The following is a 24,085-nucleotide window of genomic DNA, read 5'->3' as shown; positions in this document are numbered from 1 at the left end:
AAAGTCAATCTACACAATGGAAAAGAAAAAGCCCTGGGTGGACATTCAATGCCTAAATTCTTTTTCTTTTAATAAAATAGTTAATTTCTCTCTCATATGCTTGAAAAGTATGCTCTGATTTAACACAGAGGCTTTTTAGACTCTTTATGAGGCTTGCTTCATGTGTCTGCTGCACAGGTCAGTAACCAAAATCCGTGGTCAGAAGCCAGCTTCAGAGGTGTTAGGACTACACAGTGCCTGGATTTAAGCCTATCTAGGAGTCCCTTTTGAGAAGGAAACTGTACAATATAATTACCTTGCTTAGGATTCATGGGCCCCCATATGTGTCCTGGTTCTAAATCTGAATAACCACTTCTACAAAGAGAATATTTACCAACATTTGAAGACATGTTTTTTTTCAACAGGAATACTTGTCAAACTTGTCCTTGATTCCTGCATCTGCTTTTAGTTTCAGTACAATATGATAAGAAAGAAACAGAAGATTTCCTAACAGAGAAAAAAAATCCACAATTTTTGTCTGATCCACCCCACCAGCACTCCAGAGTGCCATAAGCAAGCCTCTCTCCAGGCAAAGCAATTGCAGCCCTTCTGCTGGGGGTCACAATGACAATATGAGAGCGCGGGGGCCTATGCAAAAATCTGCTTCAAGTTTTTTTGCCAAGTAAAGGATTAAGGATTTTTTTTTTTTTTTTGGCAAGTGTTTCAGACTGAGGGATTATTCCCATCTACCTGCATGTAGACACTGTAGGACTTCTGCCTTGGTAATACACCATACCATAGAAGCTGTGGCCAATGACACACAGAATTATGCAGAATACACTCACGGAAATAAAATGCTTCGAGAAGATCAAATTGGTATTCACCTGTAAAATTTCCTGCTCCTAATTGAAGGATCAAGGATTTAATATACCCAAAGTGGGATGGTTGTAGGGATCCAACATGAAGCTACCAGCTTTCTGATGGCTGTGCTGTACCAACAGAAGAGGATGGCATCTTCCCGACATGAACTATAGGTAAAGAAGGAGGTGTCTCTGCTTTTTTCTGTATATGTACAAGACTACAGGAATGGAAAGGCAGCTGGACTAACCACTATGATCTTTATTTACTTTAACCTCAGATATAAAGCTGTTGCTCAGTTGCATCTAACCTGAAAAATATATAATGTACAGAAAAAAAAGAAAAACTGGCCCATCTGATCTTTAGTGCCTAATAGCAACCAGTAACAGTATTCAGGATGAGGTATTTAGGGAACACTTCTTCCTCTGGCTTTTGCATCCTGTTTATTAGAATAGCTAGTCAAACAAATATACAATTACAACCAGCCAAGACACAGGGAGATGGTCTTGTCAAAGCCTTCTCTCAACTTACTTGGAAATTACTCATCATTGCACTGCAATTCATCATTTAGTACTTTCCCAAAGAGAAAAAGTCACACTTAGTGGGTAATATTTATTGCAAGTTCTCTCCAATTCCAATGTTGTACTGTCATTTCAGTAACTCAAGTTACATTCAGCTAAACTCAATTAGAAGAAATTAGGAGATTGCATTTATCTTCTACATAAACTCTTAGTGCTTATAAAGAAAATTACTCAAAGGGAAAAAATAGGCAAGTTAGAGACCATAAAGAGAAAAAAAAAAAAAAATCATAGAAAGAGAACAGTAAATGCAGGGATCATACAGAGTGAATCAAATTCCCTTCTGGACCTAAATTTCACAGTGTAATTTCCCTCCAGTAGTCATAAAGAAGGACAATTAATCTGCTTCAGCACTATAAAGACATATTCATTCCAGCAATTGTCTCCCACCTGCCTTATATCATAAGTGTCTAATAATGAAATATATTTCAATTAATTTAAATAAAAAATACCAGGGAACAAAAACACGGTTCCCCTTGGCTAAAGCAGAGCACCAACAAAATCTAGGACTTACATAAGACTTATTTTATATTCTCCATCACAAAGCTGAAAACATACTGTTATGATTTGAACAGCATTATAGAAGCTTATTTTGACCTGTCATTAGAGACTAAAGAGGCGAACTTGGTATATACACGGTTTTAAGTGCTATTCTAAATTGTCAAGATTAATCACAATGATATAACTTAAGTATTTATTCTAACTTAATGTACCAAAACAAGTAAACTATATTCCCAAGATAAGTGAAATTAATTACTCTACTATAATAACAATAACCCCAAACCAGAGTTAAACTTAATTGGAACCTGTACACATTAAAACCTCAAATGTTTCTGAGCTCAGGTTTACCATGCATTTGCTACACTCCAGTGCCATCTGTCTATAAAAAGATAATTAACATTTTCAGTAAGAAGAAATATAGCATGTTGTAAAGTGTGTATTTTGTCCTAGGCCGTTGAATCCACTTCAGTTCCTATGATGAATGACACTGCTACTCCTTTTCTGAATTTAAAAATAAAAATCATTGAGAAACACTCTGTCCTCAGTGTATATTTAGAGTAAACTTTCCTGAAAAAAAAAAAAAAAACAACAAAAAACAAACAACAAAAAACCTCCAGAATGCACTAATGCTCTATGGGGTCTCACTTTTAACTACTCCCCCAAATTAACCTTGCAGTCTTTCTCTAACACTGAGCAATGTAGCTGCATTTTGAAGACCCCAGAGAAGCTGAGAATAGCTACGCTGGAATTTGCATTTAGAAGACCATTTGGGGACAGCCTTTTGAAAGTCCACAGCCTTCAGTGCAGGGACACAAAAATAAATGCTCTGCCAAGCTCAACAGCACAAGGGATCTGACACAGACCCCGGGGGGAGTACAAAGCAGGTTCATTAAATGCAAGACCTTCTCTTTCCTCCTATACAGTGACTGGCTGGGGAAGGTGGTTCACCCCACCCCCCCACCCCCCCCGTGAAAAAGGCACAAATACCGTGCTTTGTTTTTTTCCCAAGTCCAGTAACAAGTTTTAGAACAGCCTGATGTTAATTTAGCAGAGTGCCGTTCTGCTTACATGTGTATTTTCACATACCTTGTAGGGAAGCAAAACGCTGTATGCTTGATGCTACTACTGTTTTTGTGTATGTGGAGGGAGAGCTACTTCTTGATCACCTTTTTTTTTTTATCTGCACACATTTTTAATAGGGGAAAAAAAAGGAGCTTTTAAGATACTAAACATCCCTTTTCAATGTGCAATTAGAGCAGAAAGGGGAAGAAAGACATTTTCCAAGTGCCCGGCTGGCTCCTTTCTGCCCTCTCTGAGGATGCCCGAGGCTGCTGCGAGCACGGGACCGGGAGTCGGCTAGTCCCTTCCCACCGCAGCTGGCTCTCCAGCGGTGCCATCTACTGGTGTTGCTGCCGCGAGGTTCCGCCACGAACATCACCCCCGTGCGAGGAGGGAAGCGGGGCCAGGAGGGCACAGTTCAGCTTGGGCCTCAGCCAAAGGCCAAAGCCAGGAAGCCTCAGACTCAGCCAAAACTTCAGTTTAGAAAAAAGCTCTTTGTCCTTTGTGTCCTCCTCAAGGCATTTTACAAAAACAAAACATTAGATAAAGTAAAGGAGAGGAAGAAAAATCCATAAAGAGAAGTATTCAGTGTTATACATCATTTCCTTCCAAAAATACTCTTCCCATAAGCCTGGCAAAATAATTTTCTCTTTCAGTAGCTACTAAGTCAAAGGAAAGCATGTACTTGACAAAGGTGTGTTAACAACTAAAATCATTACAGACATGCAATGAAGGATGGTGTTGTAATCATGGTTTGGAGTCACAAGACAGAGCAACTGTAGGGATTAAGCAAGAAAAGATGTCTTTAGGCAGTACTCAGAGAGGGCAGGCAAAGGAAGGAGCAAAACTGAAGCTGCAGGCTCAGGGCAAGGAGTGGAGCAGCACAGATAGAAATTCAGCCAAGGTAGCAGTGTGCATTTGGGCACCAGAGGTGTCTGGCAGCAACTTCCACATCAATGAGTGACTACTGAAGGATTGGATCCTGTAAAACCAGGGCTCACTTGCCTTTATAGTACATATGCTTGCAGACACTAGGGGTGTAGGTTTAGAGCTAGGCATTTCACCATTACAATATTCAGTGATGTTTCCCTCAGATTTTGCTCTATTTTGTCCTATCAGTCTCCTAAAAAGGCTGTTTCCTGCCAAAAATTAATTCACCATGCCCATCCCCCTAACCTCAGCCCAGTGTGGCTCAGCCCCACTGTGGTTGCCTGCCTTCTCCAATGTCACCAAGCATGGGTTCATTTCACCAAGGTCTGCAACAGCTTTATACCAAACTTGTTGGCTGATCAGGTGCATATTCCATTGCCTCAGTTTTATGCAAGCTACCATCTGTTATCTTTGCTTTTTCTTGTTCCATTTCCATGCTTTTCAACACATCTGAACTTGCTGGCAACAGACCAAGTACCGACTTTGAGCAGATCTCTCCAGCTGTAAGAAAAGTTCCATCTGTAGCTTCAGGCTCTCCCTTTGCCTCGTTGATTTCTTTTTCTTTAATTGCAATTGAGGCCTCAGCAATATTTTCAGATGGTTTATCGTCAGCTACTACTGTTGAGGCAAGCTTACAGCTTGTAGCAGTTGCTCCTATTTCAGCCTTTGCTACACTATTTGGAAGGTCTTCACTGGTTGTTTCTCCCACATCTTCTATCAATATTTCTTGTTCTTTACTCTCTTCTGTACCACTGGAAGTCACATTAATTGAACATTCACAATAGTAGTAACCAGATTTCTGCTTCTTCTTACGCATGGCACAGAGATCAATTCGACTGAAGACCTCTGTGCCAAAGTAACTGTCTTCATATTCTTTATACAGATCCAAACAAATTTTTCTGAAGCCCTGAATATTGAAAGAATAGTGAGACATACATATATTATATGTACACAAATACACATACACTGTAGAAAAGTGTGTCAAGTATTATCTTAACAAAACTTAGCAAAAGAAAATACCACCCCCTCACCCCACTGCTGATTAGGATAACAATATCAACTCCATGTGTAGTATTAAATTAATACTGAGAAAAATGAATCATTCAAGTTACAGGAAATTTGGCTTTTGTTGAATCCTTCCCCTACCCCACACTATGCAAGAAAAAAAAAATCAAAGATACAAAACCAATTGAACCCACTGTTATTTAAATGCATGCACCTAATTTTAGATATTTCAAGCAATTTCATAGTCACCACATCCACATCCAATTCTCCTGAATTGCCTTAACTTCCCCTAGAGTTTACTTTGCTCAGTTTCATCCCACTGATATAGTCACAGACTGAAAAATTTGACCTTCTCCTTGGTGTACACATTCCACAACAGCAATCAGCATGCTAGAGACAGGTTAGAAATAGAGCTCATGCACCTTCTTCCTTGTGAGCAAAGTATTATTCAAAAGAAATTTAACTCAGCAACTTACTGTGAAAGCAAGCTCACATCAAGCCAGAAAAGAAAGAGAAAACCGCAGGAGCTCTTAGATAGCTACCAACCACTCTCAATATCCCATTGGCCAAATGTTAGAACAGTCATGACATATAAATCAAAGTGTATACTCCTATGGGTGTGTTTTGAGATGTTATGTTATTTTCAGACTAAGAAAAGTAACTACTATTGCTATAATCAAAGTATGTGTTCAGAAATCATTGTAGTGTATGTCTGTCAAGACTAAAAACAAACAGTCCCTCATCACAGTAATTGCTTTGCGGTTCTCCCCCTTGGCAAATTTGGGCACAGCAGCACTAGCTGCCCTGTACAAGTGTCACCAAGGATGGGCAAGCATCCAACAGTTTTGTGGTTCCTGTAGCTTTAATTCAGACAGCAACAGGCCGCCAGTTTACATAAGGGGCTCCCACAAAGCATTTAGTCTGTGGCAAACCACATGTGCCAGGGGCACACATGGAGATGAAGTGAAGGACAGATGAATCATTAAGCAACAGGGAATAGTCTCCACCTTCTCTTAACCTAATGAGAGCTGGCAAGGCTCCAAGGAGCTCCTGGCAGCACATTGCCTCAAAGAAGTCTCAATCAGTTTGTTCAGCCCCACTCCTAAAAGCAAAAAAAAAAAACAACCACCAACCAAAAACAAACAAACAAAAAAAAGGAAAGAAAGTCTCTTTACAAGCTTTCTTCCTCATAATGACAGCATTTTTAGCAGGTGGATATGTATGGTTCACAGTATGAGGAGTGCAGGAGGGTAGCCAGAACAGCCAGTGTCACCTGGACAGAAACAGACATAAATAGCTTCACAGTCAAACACATCAAGCCATTAGGCACTGCTGCCCCAGGTGACTAAAACACTTGAAAGTTTAATTAAACAAACAGCACACCTTTTTCTGTGCCCCAGAGATACCCATGTGTCAGTCAGAGCCAGGCTGTTCAGGAGCCAGGAGCTGTGTGTCACCTTAATGCCACCAGGTTCAAGTTCTGCTGAAATGCAGAGATACAGTGCGCATGGGCTGTTTTCTGGGTAATTCGGGACAATAATGGAAACTTGAGTAAGGTCATGTCATTAAAGATAACTTATCAAGTAGCCAGAAGAGGGCAGGATTAGGACTGCCCTTCCATTAAAAATCTCCAAGTGTTTTAATACAAGTGTGTGACTCTGCAGGATTGCTGCTCTCTCACCACTCAGGGTAGACCACAGCTATTTGCAGACCTGCACCAAGTGAATCTACTTGAAGCAACATAAAAGAGAAGGAACAAATATTTTCGACTTTAGCAGAGCAGCACTTGATCCACAGCTTTGCTCTGGCATAGGTGAGCACAGGCAGTGCCCAGCACTACAAGCTAACAGCCCACACTGGAGAAGGCTCTTACTACAGATACTGAAGTGGATTATCTTAAGAGGTGAACTGTTCCCTTTTGGCTCACTGGAAAGAGAGGTCAAAAAACCTGAAGAGCCCATATTTTATATTTGTGCTAGTGGCACACTACACATTTTGAACCTGATCTTCAAACGGCACATAGTGCTCCTTCGGTAGCTATTCATGATAAAAAGCACACAAACCAAGCTCTCTCCAACCTCTTGGGATATTTAGACACACAAAGATGCACAATTTCCCAAGATGAAAGTTAGCAGTGGTAGTAGTTGTTTTAAAGAGAACCGGCTCCTCCTTTCACACAAATGAGAACAAAGTCTGCAGCTACACCACCAGTATCATCACATACCTGTCTCACTAATGAAGTATTTTTGAGATGTAAATTACAAATTGTTTTAGTAATTCTCTCAAGGTTCATATAAAAAGCACTTAAGTTGCATGAAATACTTGATCAACACCCTTACAAGGAAAGAGTTATTTATGGTACGAAGAAAGTAATTACAGCCAGTAGATGGCATCATAATAACTAAAGTGATATTTTGTCGTATTCATACTTTGGCATCTTCTAGTGTTTAGGAAGGCTGATTTCTCTTGTGCAGCATTTAGCAACAGGATACTATAGAAGTAGTCAGTTTTTCTCCTTTTTATCCCCATTAAATTTTGACTTTGAAAGAAGTAAGTTGATAGTGTCAACTTCCATATCAACATATGTGCCATATCTCAGAATACATACACACTAATCTTCCAGTTTGATCTTTGAAGTTATATCCTATGCCTAGGGTTGAGCCTTACTAACACCTCAAGGAGATTTCTACATGGACATACGGAGTCCACATGCCCCACTCCAGTTTCACAGCCCTGGTGCATTGAATAGTATTTTAGGAGCAAAGGTTTTAAGGTGAAAACAAATTTGGACAAAATGAGTAATATTTGGTAGACAAGGGAAGAGCAATGAATATTGTCTACTTGAATTTCAGGAAGGTTTTTGATTCTGTTTCCTGGGAGATCTTCATAAAGAAGGCTGATGAGTTATTGGCTGGCTGAACAGTGAGGTGGATTGAAACGGAATAGCTGGTTCCAGGTGGTAATGATTGGTGGCATGAAGTCTAATTGGAGGCTGGTAACTAGAGGTGTACCCAAGGGGGCAATACTATGTCCAGTACTGTTTAGCATCTTCATTAATGGTCTAGATATTGGGGCAGAACACACCCTCAGCAACTTTACTGATAACAAAACTGGGAGGAGTGTCTGATGCACCAGAGGTCATGCTGCCATCCAGAGGTATCTCAACAGGCTGGAGAAACAGATTGACAAGAACCTCATGGGGTTGAATAAGTAGCACTAAGTGCAGCCATTAGGGAGGAACAAACTAAGGCACCAGTAGAGGCTGAGGGCTGACTGTGAAGCAGTTTGGCAGAAAAAGACCCAGAGGTCCTGGTGGGCCAGGTTGACCATGAGCCAGAAGTGTGAGCAAAGGCAGCCAGTGGTATCCTGGGCTGCATTAGGAAGAGTGTTGCCAGCAGAGTGGGGGAAATGATACTTCCCCTCTGCTCAGCACTGGTGAGGCCGCACCAGGAGTACTGCATCCACTTCTGGACTCACCACTCAATTGATACTCCAACATTCAAAGATCTATACACTTGCATATTTATGTATGAATATATATGTGTGTAAGGAGATGGCATATGTGAATAATGCTGTGGAGGAATAAGCTATATTTAGTGCTAGAGGAGAGCATGCAAGAAATTATAATTTTATTAAAAAAACTTGATAGTAAAAAGTGCAAAAATACTCCAGACAAAGCCAACAGTAATTCCTACACGCCTATTGTATAGTTTTGTTTACATTAGACATTGCCAATGCCTGTGCTCATGAAAATCCCTAAGGACAGTATAAAAGAAAAAGCCTCCAGCAGAGAACTATCAGTCCTATGCAACTTTGATTGTATCATGTATAAAAAAGGTAAATATCAAGTCAACATAAAGCACTTGAAGTGGACAAATAAAAGGTCATTTTCTTCAGCTATTATAGCATTCTTTTGTTTTCTTTCTGCATGCTCCTCTAGTGTTTCAGGTTTGTAATATATTGACCTCATAAATATAAGTACTATTCCTGGAAACAAGCAGGACAGTATTCCACTGGGAAATGAGCAATCTAATCAAAGTTGTTTTTTACTTTAATTGTTTGTGATAAATCCCATACAATGCTGCAGTAAATGTTAGAAAAGCACATCACACATTTCTAGCATAAATCAAGGCATGAGCCTGACTTCCAACAGGACATAAATCTTGTGTGAAGATAAATATTACTCAGAAGTCATCCTGCCCTATAGAAACAGCTTGATGTGGGTTTCGTGTAAAATTTGACTAGCCACAGCAGAAAGAAAGCACTCTGTACTCTACAAGAGAGTCATACACAATATGAACAAGAGACCTCATTTCTCCCAGTTGGATATGAGCAAATACAACTTTGTTGACCAGTCCATACATAACCTTCGTTAAATAAGACAACTTCTATGGTTCTCTGGTTACAATGATTATTGCCTAAGTATAGAGGTCCCAAGAACATCATTAGAAGGAAAATAATCACTATAAGAGATCCCAGAAATAGTATTTTTCAACCCAGTTACTTACCCTTCTTCTCAACCTTGATGCTTTGGAGAGTTTCAGGAAAGTAAGATGTGGTTTGAAGTCCTTATTCCCCAAAATGTAGAGATTCATTTCAGTAAAGCATTCTTGCACGACTTCTAGTAAAAAGATAAGAAACAAATGAATAACATTTAGGAGGTAGGGAAAAAATATTTACAGAGAGGTTAGACAAAAAGCCACTATGCCCTTCTTGAGCAAGACACAGTTAAAACGTACAGCAGGTAACCAGTTATACTATCACAGGCAACAGACAAAGAAAAAATACACAAAACCAAAGCTGTGCATGACATACAGACATATGTTGCAAACCTGATACTAGATCCAAACTTCTATGTTTGCAACACAACTCCTTCCAAATTCATAGGTCTTCTATCACAATGCTGAATTCAGGAAAGCGTATGCACATGACAGCCCTACCAGCAACAAGATGCAACTACCAGTGGACACAGCTGGGGCCTGTGATAGAACAGACTCTACCCAATTATTGCAAAGAGCAATGTGAGAAGCAGAGTGCTTCCAGCAAAAGAGTGGCTAGATTCCCAAAACTACTGCAACTCCACAGCACTTACAGCAATTCAGAAGGGAACATCACACAAACATAATATATCCCCAGATAATGTGATACAAAATGTTTATGATGGTATTGGCTTTAAAACTTCAGTCACGTAATTATAAAACAGTAAGGTTTTATTATGCATGAATAAAACAGAAGTGTCTGAGTAACTCCAGGATTTATATTCTTCAAGGCCTTTCAGCTACGGATTGTAATAAGTCAAGCCAAGTTGAACTAGCCCTGGTTTTCACAAACTTGGAATTGGGGGATGCAGAATCAAGAATAGCAAGGCAAAGCTTACATGAGGGAGACCTCTGCAAGTCTGGCATATCTAGAAGGTGATGTCTTGTTCAACAGTTGTGCTTAAGCAGTAAGAAATAATTCCAAAGTTACGCTGAAAGCCTTGTCTGAGGCTGGAGTACCCTCCAGCAATTTTTCTTGTTGCCAGAGGTCTTTATTCCTTGGTTGTATATAAAGGGGATAAAACAGTGGAGGAAGAAAAAAAAAAATCAACATTTTAAAACGGAAACCTGGGACATTTGTCGCTCTTCTTGCCAGACTCCCCACCTTAACACCTATCTTTTTTACTCTTAGTTTCTTAGGCACTGAGAGAAACAGGTTCATTGTTGAAATTGCGTAAAAAATAGCATATTGCGTATGTGACGAGTGCCTTGTTTGAAATCACCCTACTCACATTTGATTTTTCCACCTATCAGGAAGTTTAGCTACTTGTATGTTTACGGGTTTGTCATATGCATTTATATCAAGGCCAAGTCTCTGGCTTAGGGTCTAGCTAATTAATACTTTAAAATGTTTCTTCTCAGAGTATTCTTAAAGGAACAGCAGCTGGGACTGTATGGTCACTTTGCCAAGGCAACTGCTTTATATATTTTCCATCTGGAAAACACAAAAACCAGGATCCAGTTGTCTGAACAAGCATCTAATACCCTTTTAGATGCCCTACAGGATGCCTACCTGACCTCCAGCTGCTGCTGTAGAAGGGTACGGTCTGGCTGTAGGTCCAGTGTGAATGCTGCAGATAATTTAAGGCATCTAAAAGTGATCCTATATGATCATGGTTAGGTATCAAACAACCCCTAAAGTGCCTCTGGTACTTTGTCAAATAGAGCACATTAACTTGAATAATTTCTGCATATTATTAAGTCTTGTTCCCATGCCAGTAGGTCAAAGCACAGCAAATCCCAGGGAATAAAACACAGCAGCAAAGTGTCTAGGTTCCTTCTAGAAAAAAAAAAAAAAGCCCTTCCCCACACATCACCCGGGCAAATAACATTTTCTAGTTGCATAAAAAGAAGCAAGCTAGAGCTTAACCTAACAAAGAAAACCTGAAAGTAGCATTTCCTCTTGCTTACCACCCAGCGTCAATCCCACCAAACACCAGGAAAAACTTATTACTGAAAGGTGAAGGTCTTACTGCCATGAGCAGATTTTCCTCAGAAAGGCCGATGATGGAAGAAAGGTCAAGGCTAGCAATAATCTTCAAGAAGTCAGTTTAGGAACAAGATTCATAGATAGTGTCCTGCCCATGCCAGGATGGCACTCAGTTTTCTAGACGCTGTCTTCTCTGGCTCATTTGATAAATATCATAAGAAAATTCCAAGACATCTTAAGCAGTATCTCTTCAAAGCAGATGAGGTCACTAGCAGCAAGAAAAACACACTAGTGCTCAGTATTTACCAACTAATTGTAGTTAACTGATCAAGAGAGAGGTTAACTCTCCACTTTGAAACTGAAGTTCATGGTGTAGGCACAAAAACAAATGAAGTGGTAGTCACCTATTTTTATATTTTATGATGTCAGGAACACTTCAGAGGTTCAAAGCTTTGTTAGAGCAGGCAGAACTCTTAATCTTGTTGACAAATCATCAATAAGGGCATGAAGGCAGAGATAGCTGGCAGGTGTAGCTTGATCTTTGCCAGTCAAGTCATTGGCCCACCGTGCTGCTTGAAAAGGCAGCATTTGAAATCCACACCTACCTCACGAGCAACCAAAAATATTGACTAAAAGGTAGAAATAAATCCCTATTCATTGTATAATAATTAATTCAATTGCTATGCTGAGGGAAAGGAGAGGAGACAAATAAACCCCAAACCAAAAAAGCTGGTTCTTTGGAGATATTGTAAGGATAGACTTTGATACATATTTGCATAATCCCCAGATTCGTTAAGTTTTAGAAATGGTCAGAAGTTATGCAGAATAGAAAAACACTGGAAGTTGTATCTCTCTGAATAGCAAAATCATTGGTAACAGAGTTAACAGCTTGAAAATTGGCAGCTTGTCTCCCAGTCAAGGAATTATTTCAGGCAGTGAACAATCATATTGCATTGAAAACACAAATACTGACAGAATATTCCTGGGGTTTTCAATAAAATTTTTTCTCCACTATCTGATTAGCAAAGGGGCTCAGATCAGAAGCTAGGCATCAGGTTTCCAGAACCCTGAGGATGCGTGTTATCCAGGCATAGAATGTGGAGGATATGCCACCAACTATTGTAATGGTTTTTAATGTATATGCAGCTCCAATGTGATATTTCAAAAGAGCATTATAGCACACATTCTGCAGAACCAAAATTAAACATTTCTGCTGGTGATAAAATAGCATGATAGAGATTGACCTTGTATGCTATGATTCACTGGAAACAAAATTTTCAGTTAAGCAAAACAATGAATAGAGGAAAAATCAGCAGTATTCAGGCAAGAGAAATGAGATGTTCACTTCTGCATCTTTCAGGAGTAAAGAGAAAGCCAAGGTAGGGCTCTCAAAACAGGCAGATCAGGCCCTTCTTTCAATGGCACCAAATTGTGTATGTTATGGACAGGCATATAACAAACATGATCTTATAGGAAATTGCATGATCCGCCTTCTACTTTGTTATCTTCCAGTCCAGATTACTTCCTGTTAAAGACTTTAGAAGAAGCAACTTTTGTGCATAGGTAAGTTTGTTGAGGTTGTAGCTCTAATAAGTAGGGACAACATCAGAGTACTTTCAACAAAAGCACAGCTGTTTTGAGTCAAAATTATCTTTGGAATGGATGGAACAATAAAAGAAGTGAAGGCCAGAGTCAGACAAGAGGTAATGAATAGTGAAGTGGCTAATTTTATTTAGCTGAGGGAAAGAAGCTGTTCATAAGAGGCATCCTCTGTCTAGTTGCAACACTGACTACTTAAAAGGCAAAATAAATAGGAGGATAAGAGAGCAGAATTATTATATCAAAGCTGAGAACTGGAGGAGGTAGGAAGCAGCATCAACAGAAAGAAAACAGACTGTTCTGAGAAGTCATTTGAAGACTACATAACATCTTTTTGTTGCATGCCTTTTTGAGAAGCATTAGTTGAACTGTGCTTCCTTTTTGCTTAGTATGAAAACAGCAAGAAAAAATAATGTATATTGATTATTTCTGTTCTGTTGCAGTGGAAGCCCAGGACACACATTAGGTTCTGGATTGCAGGCTAAAGCAGCTCCTAAAAGCAGAACAAAGTGGAGAGGAAGAGAGTACCAAGCCCTTCTGAAACTGTACTCAGATGTAGGTAAGCAGGTCAAAGACCTGGAACATCTCCGCAAATCCATCAGTGCTTTGAGAAGTCAGACAGAGGACAAGCTACTCTTACACTTCTGTTTCACATTCTACAGTGGAAGCAGAAGGCATTTGCTGGTGCTACACATGCATACGCAGACAAGTACTGCTTTTTGTCATCTTCAGTCTCAGAGGTACTCATGATTTCACACATATTCCAGTTTAAATGAAGTCCTTTTATTCTCAGAGGTGGCCAACACTTAATAGGCTTTCAGTTTATTAGAATGAACAGAGCCCCAGCTTTGAGGTGTCACTGTGAAGACTACGTACACCACAGGCCTGTGAGATCCTTACTGAGGGCAGACTAGGACAACCTTGCTGTGTGATCTTGACATATTGAGTGTCTGTGCGTCTCATCTGTCCCAAATACATACAGAAAACCTATTTTAGCCCTAATGCAGGGCTAACTCGGTTGGTGGCTTCATATTTAACAATTAAGAAAAAGAAGAGACAAGAGGAAAGGTAGAACATGACAATCGTGAACAGCTTGGGCCAGTGCTTACAAGAACTAACAGACTCTATAAACTGGTTACCAGAAGTGGTAGAGTCAGATTTGGTACTTACCTGCAATTCTATTCAGCATTTTCTGATCTTCCTCCAACATTTTCACATAGAGCACTTGGTTATTAAACTGTCCAATCCCATGAAATGTCATATTAAAGTCTTTACCCTGCAAGATGTCTTCCACTTTAGTCTTGCTCTGCTTCAGTGCCAGAACAGCCCTTAAAAATAATATATAAATGCTCAAAGTTAATAGCTTTTTTGCATATGAAAATACTGTTATATTTTTAATACCAGCCAATATACCCGGTTTTGACCACTCTGCAGCACTATGCATAGTGTAACAGGCACACTATAATTCATTGCTAATGCTTTTGTAACAGTTGGACTTTAAATACATCGTGTCTTTCACTTCAACCTTAGCTTATATATTAGAAGTGAGTTTTGCTAGTGAACACTCAAAACATTAACATGCCAGAAAAGCTACGTGAATATATGCTGCTGAAGAGTTAAAAGGGGTAAACTGAACTTAAATTTGTGTCATGTAGTTTTAATTATCACCATTTTCTACTGGTTCACTAGTTTTATTCTTAAACTAAAACAAATTCATTCTCCTACCTATCATTTGTCTCCATTCTATTCTCCTATTCCAGGCCAGCTAACAAAATATCAAATTGATGTTTCTGTTGTAAGCTCTACGTCACATTTCAATAAAGTTCAGGTATGCGCCTTGTTGTGCACAGAAATTCCATAAAAGTGAATTACCCAAAGACATTAAAGCTTCAAATTAAACCATTTTTCTTAAAGACACAGAAAAAGCATGACTTTAAAATTTCTTTTAAATTTAAATATAGGCACCAAGTCTTTCAGTAATTTAGAACCTGCTGAAATTTTACAGGTACCTTTCTTTACCCTGGTCTCTCAGGAAGGAGGATCCTATCAATCTTCAAACAGACTTTGAGCAGAAACATTCTACTAAGGCTTCGTAATTCCAACAAATACTGCGCGTTTAATGCATACAAAGGTCGCTTAAGCCAACAACAGCCAACATTATGAACAGTCCTCACTACTACATTGGAGTTATAACAGTTACAATCACATAAGAGCTGCTTCTTTCTAAGACTCTTGGGGACTCAGCAGATGAAGATTTAGTAAGGACAGGACTCAAGGTGGAAAGGGAATTAATTCTTTGTAAAGGATTTGTTTTTTCTGCCTTAATAACAAGCAGTGCTATTCTAGCCCTTCATCTAAGTCCATAATGTCTAAGCAACCACTAAATATTGCTAGGACAATTTCTCCCATCAAATGGGATCATTTAGTTCAAACTACCCTGCCTTGGGTAGGGACACCAGCTAGATCAGGTTGCTGAAAACCCCATCCAGCCTGGTTTTGAATAGTTCCAGGGATGGGGCATCCACAACTTCTCTGTTCAGGACCAGCACAGCAAAGAATTTCTTCCTAGTATCTAATCTAAATCTGCCTTCTTTCAGTTTAAAGCCATCCCCCCTTTGTCCAGTCACTAGATGACCATGTAAGAAGTTCCCCTCCAGCTTCTGCCATGGGACTTGAAGATGCCTCTCTCCCCCTGTGGCGGGCTGGGCTGTCTGTATCAGCAGTGCTGTTAGCTAACAGCTTAAGGCATTCTTTCATGTGACAGCACAGAGCAGTAGCCACTGAATTACAGCATCATTCGGAAGAGCTACGTAGGTAGGTGAAAGATACAGAGTGAAAAGCATTTGGCAAGGCAGATCTGCTTTACATTAGGTATGCCCATTATTTTTACATTACAGACACACATTGACTCTTAAGTTCATTAACACTACTTAGCTCTACTCACCTCCCTAACCAATTGATTCCCATTTTTACTGCTGCTCTCAACTAGCTTCCTATCCTCCTGGATGACAGCCTGCCCAGTCAGCAGCACTGGCACAGGTTTTTATTACTGAATTACTGTACATCGTCTTCTGCATGAGGTTCCTTAGCACATATAACACTCCTATTTTTTTTCCCCTCAGACACTCAAAAAAAAGTCCCTGGAGTGTACAATAGAGGTAATTTTAAAATAAGGCACTTTCAAACTTGTCATGTGCATCTTAGTCATGTTTAACTGATGCTGCCTGTATGGGCAGAGGGGTCTTTTTTTCTAGTCATATTGGTTCTTTTGTCCCCTTTCCAGCTAGGTATTCTGCTTTAAACCCAAGCAGATCCTGTGTGACACTCATATGGTGTTGAGGCCTGTTCTTCATTCCTATGCTGATGTGTGCCAAGGCCCCTGGAGAAAGAGCTGCTCTCACCAGGTCCCCACCTCTACCATGCAATACCTTGCCTAGCACATAAGGGCCTTTCCTTTCTGCCTCCTCATTTCAAGAAGTCTCAGGTTTCCTAGTGGGGTACAGTAGCATAAGACTTAGAGAAAAAACTTGCAGCGTACTGGCTCTACTTTCTCGACCCTTCCAGCAGTTCTAGCCTTTCTGACCACAGGGTATCTTTCCTTAGCCATCTTTCAATATCCTCTAAATTCACAGGGCCACAGCAACAGCCCACAGCTTGAATTAGAAAAGAGAGAAACTTAGAAAGGAATTAGGCAGATTATTTTGTTGTTTTCCTCTTAATGTAACATGTCCCAACAGCTAACCTTTTCCAGCTAGTACAAATATGACTGATCTGAAAAGCACTGGTTTCTCAAGAAAACTTACATCTGTTGAGCTAATTTGTGGTAGTAACACAGTAAAAAAGTAGTAATATCATTTACAGAAACATTGGTTTTTCTCTTCACCCCATGGCAGATACACAAAATTTCAACCTCTGATGCATCATCACATCCAGCTTTTGTAAAGATTCTTCCTGAGAGGTATTAAAAGCAAGACAGAAACCAATCAAAAAAAAGTTTAGGAAAAATTGTGTGTAGGCTCTAAAAAAACAATTATTCACAATAGCAGCAGTAAAGCTACCACATTTACAAGAAAATTAGCTGCACTTAAATTTTGCAAGAGTCTTACTTTTTTATTTCTTCTTCTGTTCCCAAGTGAGCTACTATTATAGTAAGGTGCATAGTTTGAATAGGAAGAAGAGCTCGCGACAGGTCAGGTTCTTTAGAGAATATGTGCTCTTGGACATCTTCAATTCTGTCCAAAATCTACAATGCAGAAAGAGAAAACAGGGAACAAATTTTCATTTTGGAATGCCTATATATTACTTGAAAAATTCAGAATGCTGAAGCCTTACACACTCAAAAATGTAACTCAGTGTTTAAGCCAGGAACCCACGCAACCAACCCCCTCCACCCCCTAGATCCATCATATAGCAATTTTCAAACTTCATTTTTCAGGAATTGATTGATCTCTTTTCCTTCTTTTAAAGCCTACAGGCTAAACTCATAGGTCTCCTGTGAACTACAATCCCTAGATTTTAAAGTAGGTGTGAATCTGACCCTAAGCATATTAGATTAAAGCTTACAGCACTGTGTAAATATTAATGGGATCTTCATGCAGTTGTCAGTTGTTAATAGATTATGGAAATCGAATAGCATTTCCATAATTAGTCTTATGCCATTTTCTGATTACAAGTTTGATCACAGATTAAACTGAGATCTCTTCCCAAAAGAAAAACACAGCAGCAAACAAAGTAGATTGACTGGATAAACATGTTGTTTTCTGAGCTGGTGTTTCTTAGAGCTGTGTGGCCAGTTTCCGGCTCTTGTGGATCTGTGCCTTTAGACAACTGACTCCAAAGATTTTTTTTTTTCAATATGATCTCTTAGGTTTTCTAAGTCAGTCATGGAAATAGGCAGGAGAGAGAAGAATTCAATCACACAGGGACTAAGTACCTAGTGGAAGCCTTTGTTACAGACAAGTCATTTAGAGATTTTCAGATTATTTCACCGAGCAAATTCTGGCTTACATGCCTAAGTGCTCACACTTATTGGAGCTCCACTTTATTCTTACATAGATTGAAACAGCTCAGTCAATATGCTTTTGTTTTGCTATCTTTCTACATACAGCCTCAGCAGTCATTGTGCAGTCCAGTAAATAGTCCCACAGTCTGCACGTCAGAAGAGATTAGTATAACAAGTTTCTGATAAACATGAGGATAAAAGCCACAAACAATTAAAATAAAGATTTGAAGATACAAACTCCCTGAATTTACAAACTCTTACGGTACATTTGTCACTGTGAAAAATACATCACTGAAATGACTCTTACATTAAGCTAATTCCTACTGCAACCGAAGCACAATTTATTGCAGCCTGCTATTTACAGCACATGTTTAGATTGTGAAAAGATGGAGCAGGAATCAAGCCATCAAGTTGTCTGACCACACAAACTGCAACCTTTGCTTCAACAGACTGGGTTATGTGTTGACAGTAATTCCACAAAACAGCCTCCCATTCTCCCCCCTTGTCCAATCTTTCCAAGAATATCCTTGAAATAAGAAAGATCCTTCTACCTTCTCAGTTTGAGGCACAGACACCTGGGAAGCTGAGCTAGAGTGAAATTCCTTCAGGTAAACATTTAACTATTACAGAGCAATGTTAATGTCTTTTCTTACCTCTCTTTGTCATCTTCACGTGTCTTCAAAACTTCCTGTTCCCTCTCCCATGAGAATGATCTACCTTATCTCTCTACAGCTTTTTTTTTAATTGGTGTATCAGTCTGTAACACTTTTCTGTAAGTACTGTGTATTTGATGGGATAGCTAGTTTTTTTCTTTTTTTTTTTTTTTGGAGCAGTGTGGGGGGATTATAGGAGAAATAGGAAGGAAGAACTTTTAATGGAGTATTGAATGCCTGAGACCACAACATTCTTAGATCCAACCCAGTCCAAGTCTGGTGTGCAGCCTCCTGGAGTCCTGCTTAGACACAAAGAGAGAAGGGCTGTGCACCCACCAGGACTGGAACAGGGCTTTTCCTTTGTCCTCTTGAAAGAGAAAAATGTAGACAGCCCTAGGCCTTGTCATGTGGAGAGCTCTCTTAAAAGTATAATTAGGGCAAAATAATTATACCCAAAAAACTAACGGCATCTTTAAAACCCTTCTCTAATTTAGAAGGTCTACAATGTAACAGGGAATCACATTGTATGTTCAGTAAGGTAAGGAGCCTATGCTTTATAGGTAAAAGCATCTGAAATGGTCAAAACACTATTATATGTGCATATATGTATGTATACACACATATTTGGTCAGCAGGTTAAGAGAGGTGATTCTGCCCCTCTACTCTACTCTGATTAGACCCCACCTGGAAGTGTTGCATCCAGCTCTGGGGCCCCCAGTAATAATAATGGCCAGTCTTCGTGAACGAAGATTTTGGGAAAGGTCTTTTACCTTTCCAACCTGCGCAATGGATTTTTTAGGTGAGACACAGCATGCGCTGAACTGAGCCCACCCTTTAATCCTAAGGTTCATCTGCCGGGGCCAAGCAAGCTTGGACAATGGCAGTGAGGTCCTCAGGACGTAGGTTTGTTTAGAGTGACCTTCTCATAGATGGATGGCCTTACAGGGCTAACGAGCTCCATCTGCCCGGGGGACTGGGATTCAAACCTGGGTCGCAGCGGTGAGAGTCCCGCATGCTAACCACTAGGCCACCAGGGGTCCCCAGGGGCCCCCAGTACAGGAAGGACATCGACCAATTGGAGCGAGTCCAGAGAAGCACCATGATTAGAGGGTTAAAACACCCCTCCTATGAGGAAAGGCTGAGAGAATTGGCTTTGTTGATCCTGGAATAGGAAGGCTTAGGACTGACCTAATTGCAGGTTTCCGGGACCTGAAGGGAGCCCACGAGAAATTTGGAGGGGGACATTTTACAAGTGCATGTAGTGACAGGACAAGGGGAAAATGGTTTCAAACTGAAAGAGTAGGTTTTGGATATTAGGAAAAAAAAAATTCTTTACTGTGAGGGTGGTTAGACACTGGAACACTTTGTTCAGAGAAGTTGTGGATGCCCCATCCCTGGAAGTCAACCTGGTCTAGTGAAAGGTGCCTCTGCTCATGGTAGTGGAGTTGGAACTGGATGATCTTTAAGGTCCCTTCCAACCCAAACCATTCTATGATTTTAGTCACTCTCTGCATATATACATACCATGCTTACAGAACCACACCCCTCAGTTTCTTTCAGAGCCTCACACGGAGCTGTCTCAGGTCACTGCCACCATTAAAGGTATCACTTTAGAGGAGCGTGAACTGGCTGGAATATCTTGGGCAGAGCATCCAACTGGGGATGTCAGAGCTGCCAGATTACCAGGGCTGGTGTGAGAGCAGAGAAACTTGAAAGAGAAGAATCGAAAGACAGAAAAGGAAAAAGAGGGGAAGGACATTCATAGAGCTGTACAGGATGTGGTCATAAGCCATATATTAGGACACTCAAATCTCATTAAAATACCAGAATAAGTTAGGCATTCATGACCCTTCAAGCTGTTCCATGATCTCATTCCTCAGATGGCAGGAAACTTTCCAGTTTCCAGCTTAGATTTATTCTTCGCCCACTTTATACCCATTTGTTCGCCTGCCAACATTGTCTTCAGCTTACACAGTTATTTTCCCTTCCTGGCATTTATCTTCCTGATGTGCTCTGCACTTTTGTTCACCTCTCAAAAGCCAGTCATATGTAGGAATCACTGAAAGTTATATGAGGCCATCCTCCAGATAACCTCCAAAGATCATTCTGCTCAAGACAAAGCCATAGCAAATAATTGCCTACCAAGAGGAAGGCACCTTTTGACGTCTCCCTCTAACACATACATAAGTGTTTTTACACTTAACTAAGGCAAAAACAAAACCTCAGAAGCCTGCCAAAGCAAGCTACTGTACTGCAGCTGCTTGTCACACTGGAAAAAAAACAAAGGAAAAAAAATCTGTACAACAGATATAGCAATCCTACTTAATTATTGCCTTTCAGCAGCATAAATACAGTCATGCCAGTTACCACGTGGAAGCTTAAACTGGGAACACAAAAGGAATCAAGTTATATATTGCAACAAACAATATCCATTTGGTTCACTGGAAAAAGCACCATAAACTAACAGCAGGAGCTGGTAGTAGAGGGTTATATTTTCACTCTGTTCATACAAGTTAATATTCAGGTTTTACCTTTTATATTTGCTTTACAAGAAGATATCCCAAGATGCATATATATATATATATGTATTATAAATATTAATAATCCATACAATTTATATACTCTTTCTCAGTTCTACCCATGCTAGCTGGGACTCAGTAGTTACTGATTCAAATTAAGACTTTCCCCTGCCTGTCTCTGTCAGGTGGAATAGTATGCTCCTTGTCATTACACCCCAGAGCTTTTCTTTCTCTCCATAGTATATTTGAGTGCACAGTCACCTGCTGCCCCTACATAAAGGCATGGGGCATGTCCCACCCTACAGTGTTGCTGTTCTGCAAGAGGAGCAGGGCTCCAGCCAAGCCCCCTTGGGATGCAGCAGGTACTGGGACAAAGTGAGAACTCTTTCTGCTTTTGCATCCTCTGAGCAGCTGTGAACAAAACACTGCCATCAGCAGGTCACAGTTGTCTATGAAAGGCTAGAGGGTAAAAAAACCTGTTCATAAAGGTACTAAAAGTGCTGCTTTGAGAATGAGACACTGTATCCTTCTTTCAGAAAGTTTTGTGTGCGCTTCAAAGTTCATACCAGCAAAATGGGAAGAAGTAGTTCAATGTGAGCTACCATTTCCCCCACTAACAAGTACAGAGAGTTATGCAGAAGTTATGTATGATTTGTTTGAAGCCCCTACCTTGTAAAGAAAGCTTTGTTCATTGAAATCTGTCTCTACAGTTACTGTATCCTTTTTGGAATTAATTCTATGGATCTATTAAGATAGTGCCTGTAGTAGCCAAGCCGTGCAAGTCTGTATTGACATATTTCAGAAGGAGCCTTTACTGTGGTAACTGAAATGCTTTAGGTCCCCCACGAAGTCTCTAGAAGAAAATAGTTCTATTTGGATTTCCACTGTTTTCTGTACCTAGGTTTAACGCTATGGAGGTGAAATCATCTGTTGCTTTTTTCAACATTGTTTAAGCATGGAAATCACAGAATAGAGTACATCTGGATAAAGTACGAGCATAAAGACTCCACACATGAGTTCTTGAAATTAACTGTCTGCCTAAGATCTCAGGAAAGTTTGTTGGATAAAAGATGGAGAAAAGAGATCAATTCCATGTAATCTTCTGTAGAAGAGAAGAAAATCCTCATTCTCCCTTGTGAACTTCAGTGGAAAAGAAGATGAACAAATTAATACCATTTCACTAAATACAGCCATAAGACAATGTAGGGTGGGACAATGCAAGATGATAAAACCCACTGCTTTTGTTTGAAAAAATTACAGAATAAAAGATTATTTATAGGAGACAACACCTCTGACCCTTTAGAAAGGGCAGTAGTAATCCTGAAAGTATTTTTTTTTTCCTAGCAGTAGCTGAAACATTGGTGTGTTATAGACAAAACTATCTATTAAAAAAAGCACAACACTTAAAAGGGCTGCTGTGGGGAAGTTTACTCCATTCCACCCAGACTCAATACACCACTTAAGGTAAGGGAGCAGAATTTGGTCCCTCTTGGCTTGTAAACAAGCTTTGCAACCAATATAAATAAGAAATTAAATGTAAGTTTAAAGTTAAGGGTTTTCTTTTGTTTGTTTTGATAGAACAGCTACTCCAAAGTACCTGATCATCTGTTATTGGAATAGCAACAAAGTAATTTGGAGCCTCTTGTGGATGTTTCTTAGACACTTCTCGTCCTTGGTCTTCCTTCTGGTCTTCCACTATCCCCTTGGGCCGTTCTTGAATATCACCTTGCTCCTGCCTCATCTCTGTAGTTCTTTGGCCTTCCTTTTGTGGGGGCAGATCTGCTTTTAGCTGTTCCTGCTCTTGGCTCTGGTCCTGCAGCTGCTCCTCTGTCATCATCCCATCCAGATCTGCTTTGTCTCCAGCCTGCATCTCCTGCGGCTCCACCACTTCTGCTCTTTCCTCTTGGTTCTGGTCCTGCTGGGTTTTTGCCACTTCTTGATCTTCCTTTTGTCTCAGGACCCCCTGCTCCAGCAGCTCCACTACAGCTAGCTCTCTCTGACCTTCAGATCTTGTCATTGGCTCTCCCTGATTTTGTTTTGAGGTCCACCGTTCTTCATTACCTAGGGCTTCCTCACCTTGGTCCTGGAGGCAGGTTACCCCTTCTGAGTCACAGACCAACTGCAGCTGCACTGTGACTTTGATGCCAGAAGTACCTTGTCCTTGCTTCTGGGGCTGTACCTGTACAGTTACTTGTGGGCGAGATGGCCCTTGGCCCTGCTGCTGTAACTGCACCTGCACAGTCATTGATGGGGCCTCCCATCTTGGGCTTGGCTTCTGAGGCTGCACCTGCACAGTCACCTCTGGGCACTCCCATCCCCAGCTCATCTTCTGGGATTGCACCTTCACGGTGACTTCTGGGGCTTCCCACCCCTGGTCTGTTTGTTGTGGTCCCATGTCTGAGGCCATGCCTCCTTGCGCTGTCTGTCTCTGTGGCAGCACATGGATATTTTTCTCTCCCTGGGGCTGCTGAGCAGGGGACAGCGTCTGTGCTGCTGAGAGATGGCCTCTTCCTTGCTCCAGCTGTCCTGGTGAGCAGAGTTGCTGAGCTCTCTCTGGGCTTTCATCCACCTGAACCTGCTCCTGGACCATCTCTTGATGCCGACTCCTACACAACTCCCATTTTATCGCCTTCATCTTATAACTCCAAAACTTTCTTCTCCCAGGCTGGGGTTTCTCCAAGATCCTCCTGCCCTTTCTCTGGGGCTTGAAGCACTTATTTAAAGGAACTGGAAGCGGGGAAAAAAAAAACAACAAGTCCAACAGCTATCAAAAAATATTTCTTACAATAGTTCAGTCTGGGTTCACCTCTGAAGTTGGACTCACTACAGGGAGCTCCAAGCAGGTCAAACAGCTCAAATTAAAAACCTCTGGAGAGCCCACCTGAAGACTGAACCACTGCTTCTAGTCACTGTACTGTGGTCTTGACTTCTGCT

General features: G+C 40.5%; 1 long non-coding RNA gene across 1 annotated transcript; it reads left to right on the top strand.

The window, feature by feature from the left end:
• The first annotated feature begins 13,626 nt into the window (after positions 1-13,626).
• On the top strand, positions 13,627-22,352 carry LOC113981255. The gene is made up of 3 exons (XR_003538443.1): positions 13,627-13,717; positions 18,429-18,587; positions 22,053-22,352. It is a non-coding gene; the product is annotated as an uncharacterized LOC113981255 (long non-coding RNA).
• Positions 22,353-24,085: the final 1,733 nt, after the last annotated feature.

The sequence above is a fragment of the Neopelma chrysocephalum genome, unplaced genomic scaffold (assembly GCF_003984885.1).
Source record: "Neopelma chrysocephalum unplaced genomic scaffold, ASM398488v2 Primary Assembly neopelma1_22, whole genome shotgun sequence".
NCBI lineage: Eukaryota > Metazoa > Chordata > Aves > Passeriformes > Pipridae > Neopelma > Neopelma chrysocephalum.
This window is presented reverse-complemented; position numbering and strand designations above follow the sequence as displayed.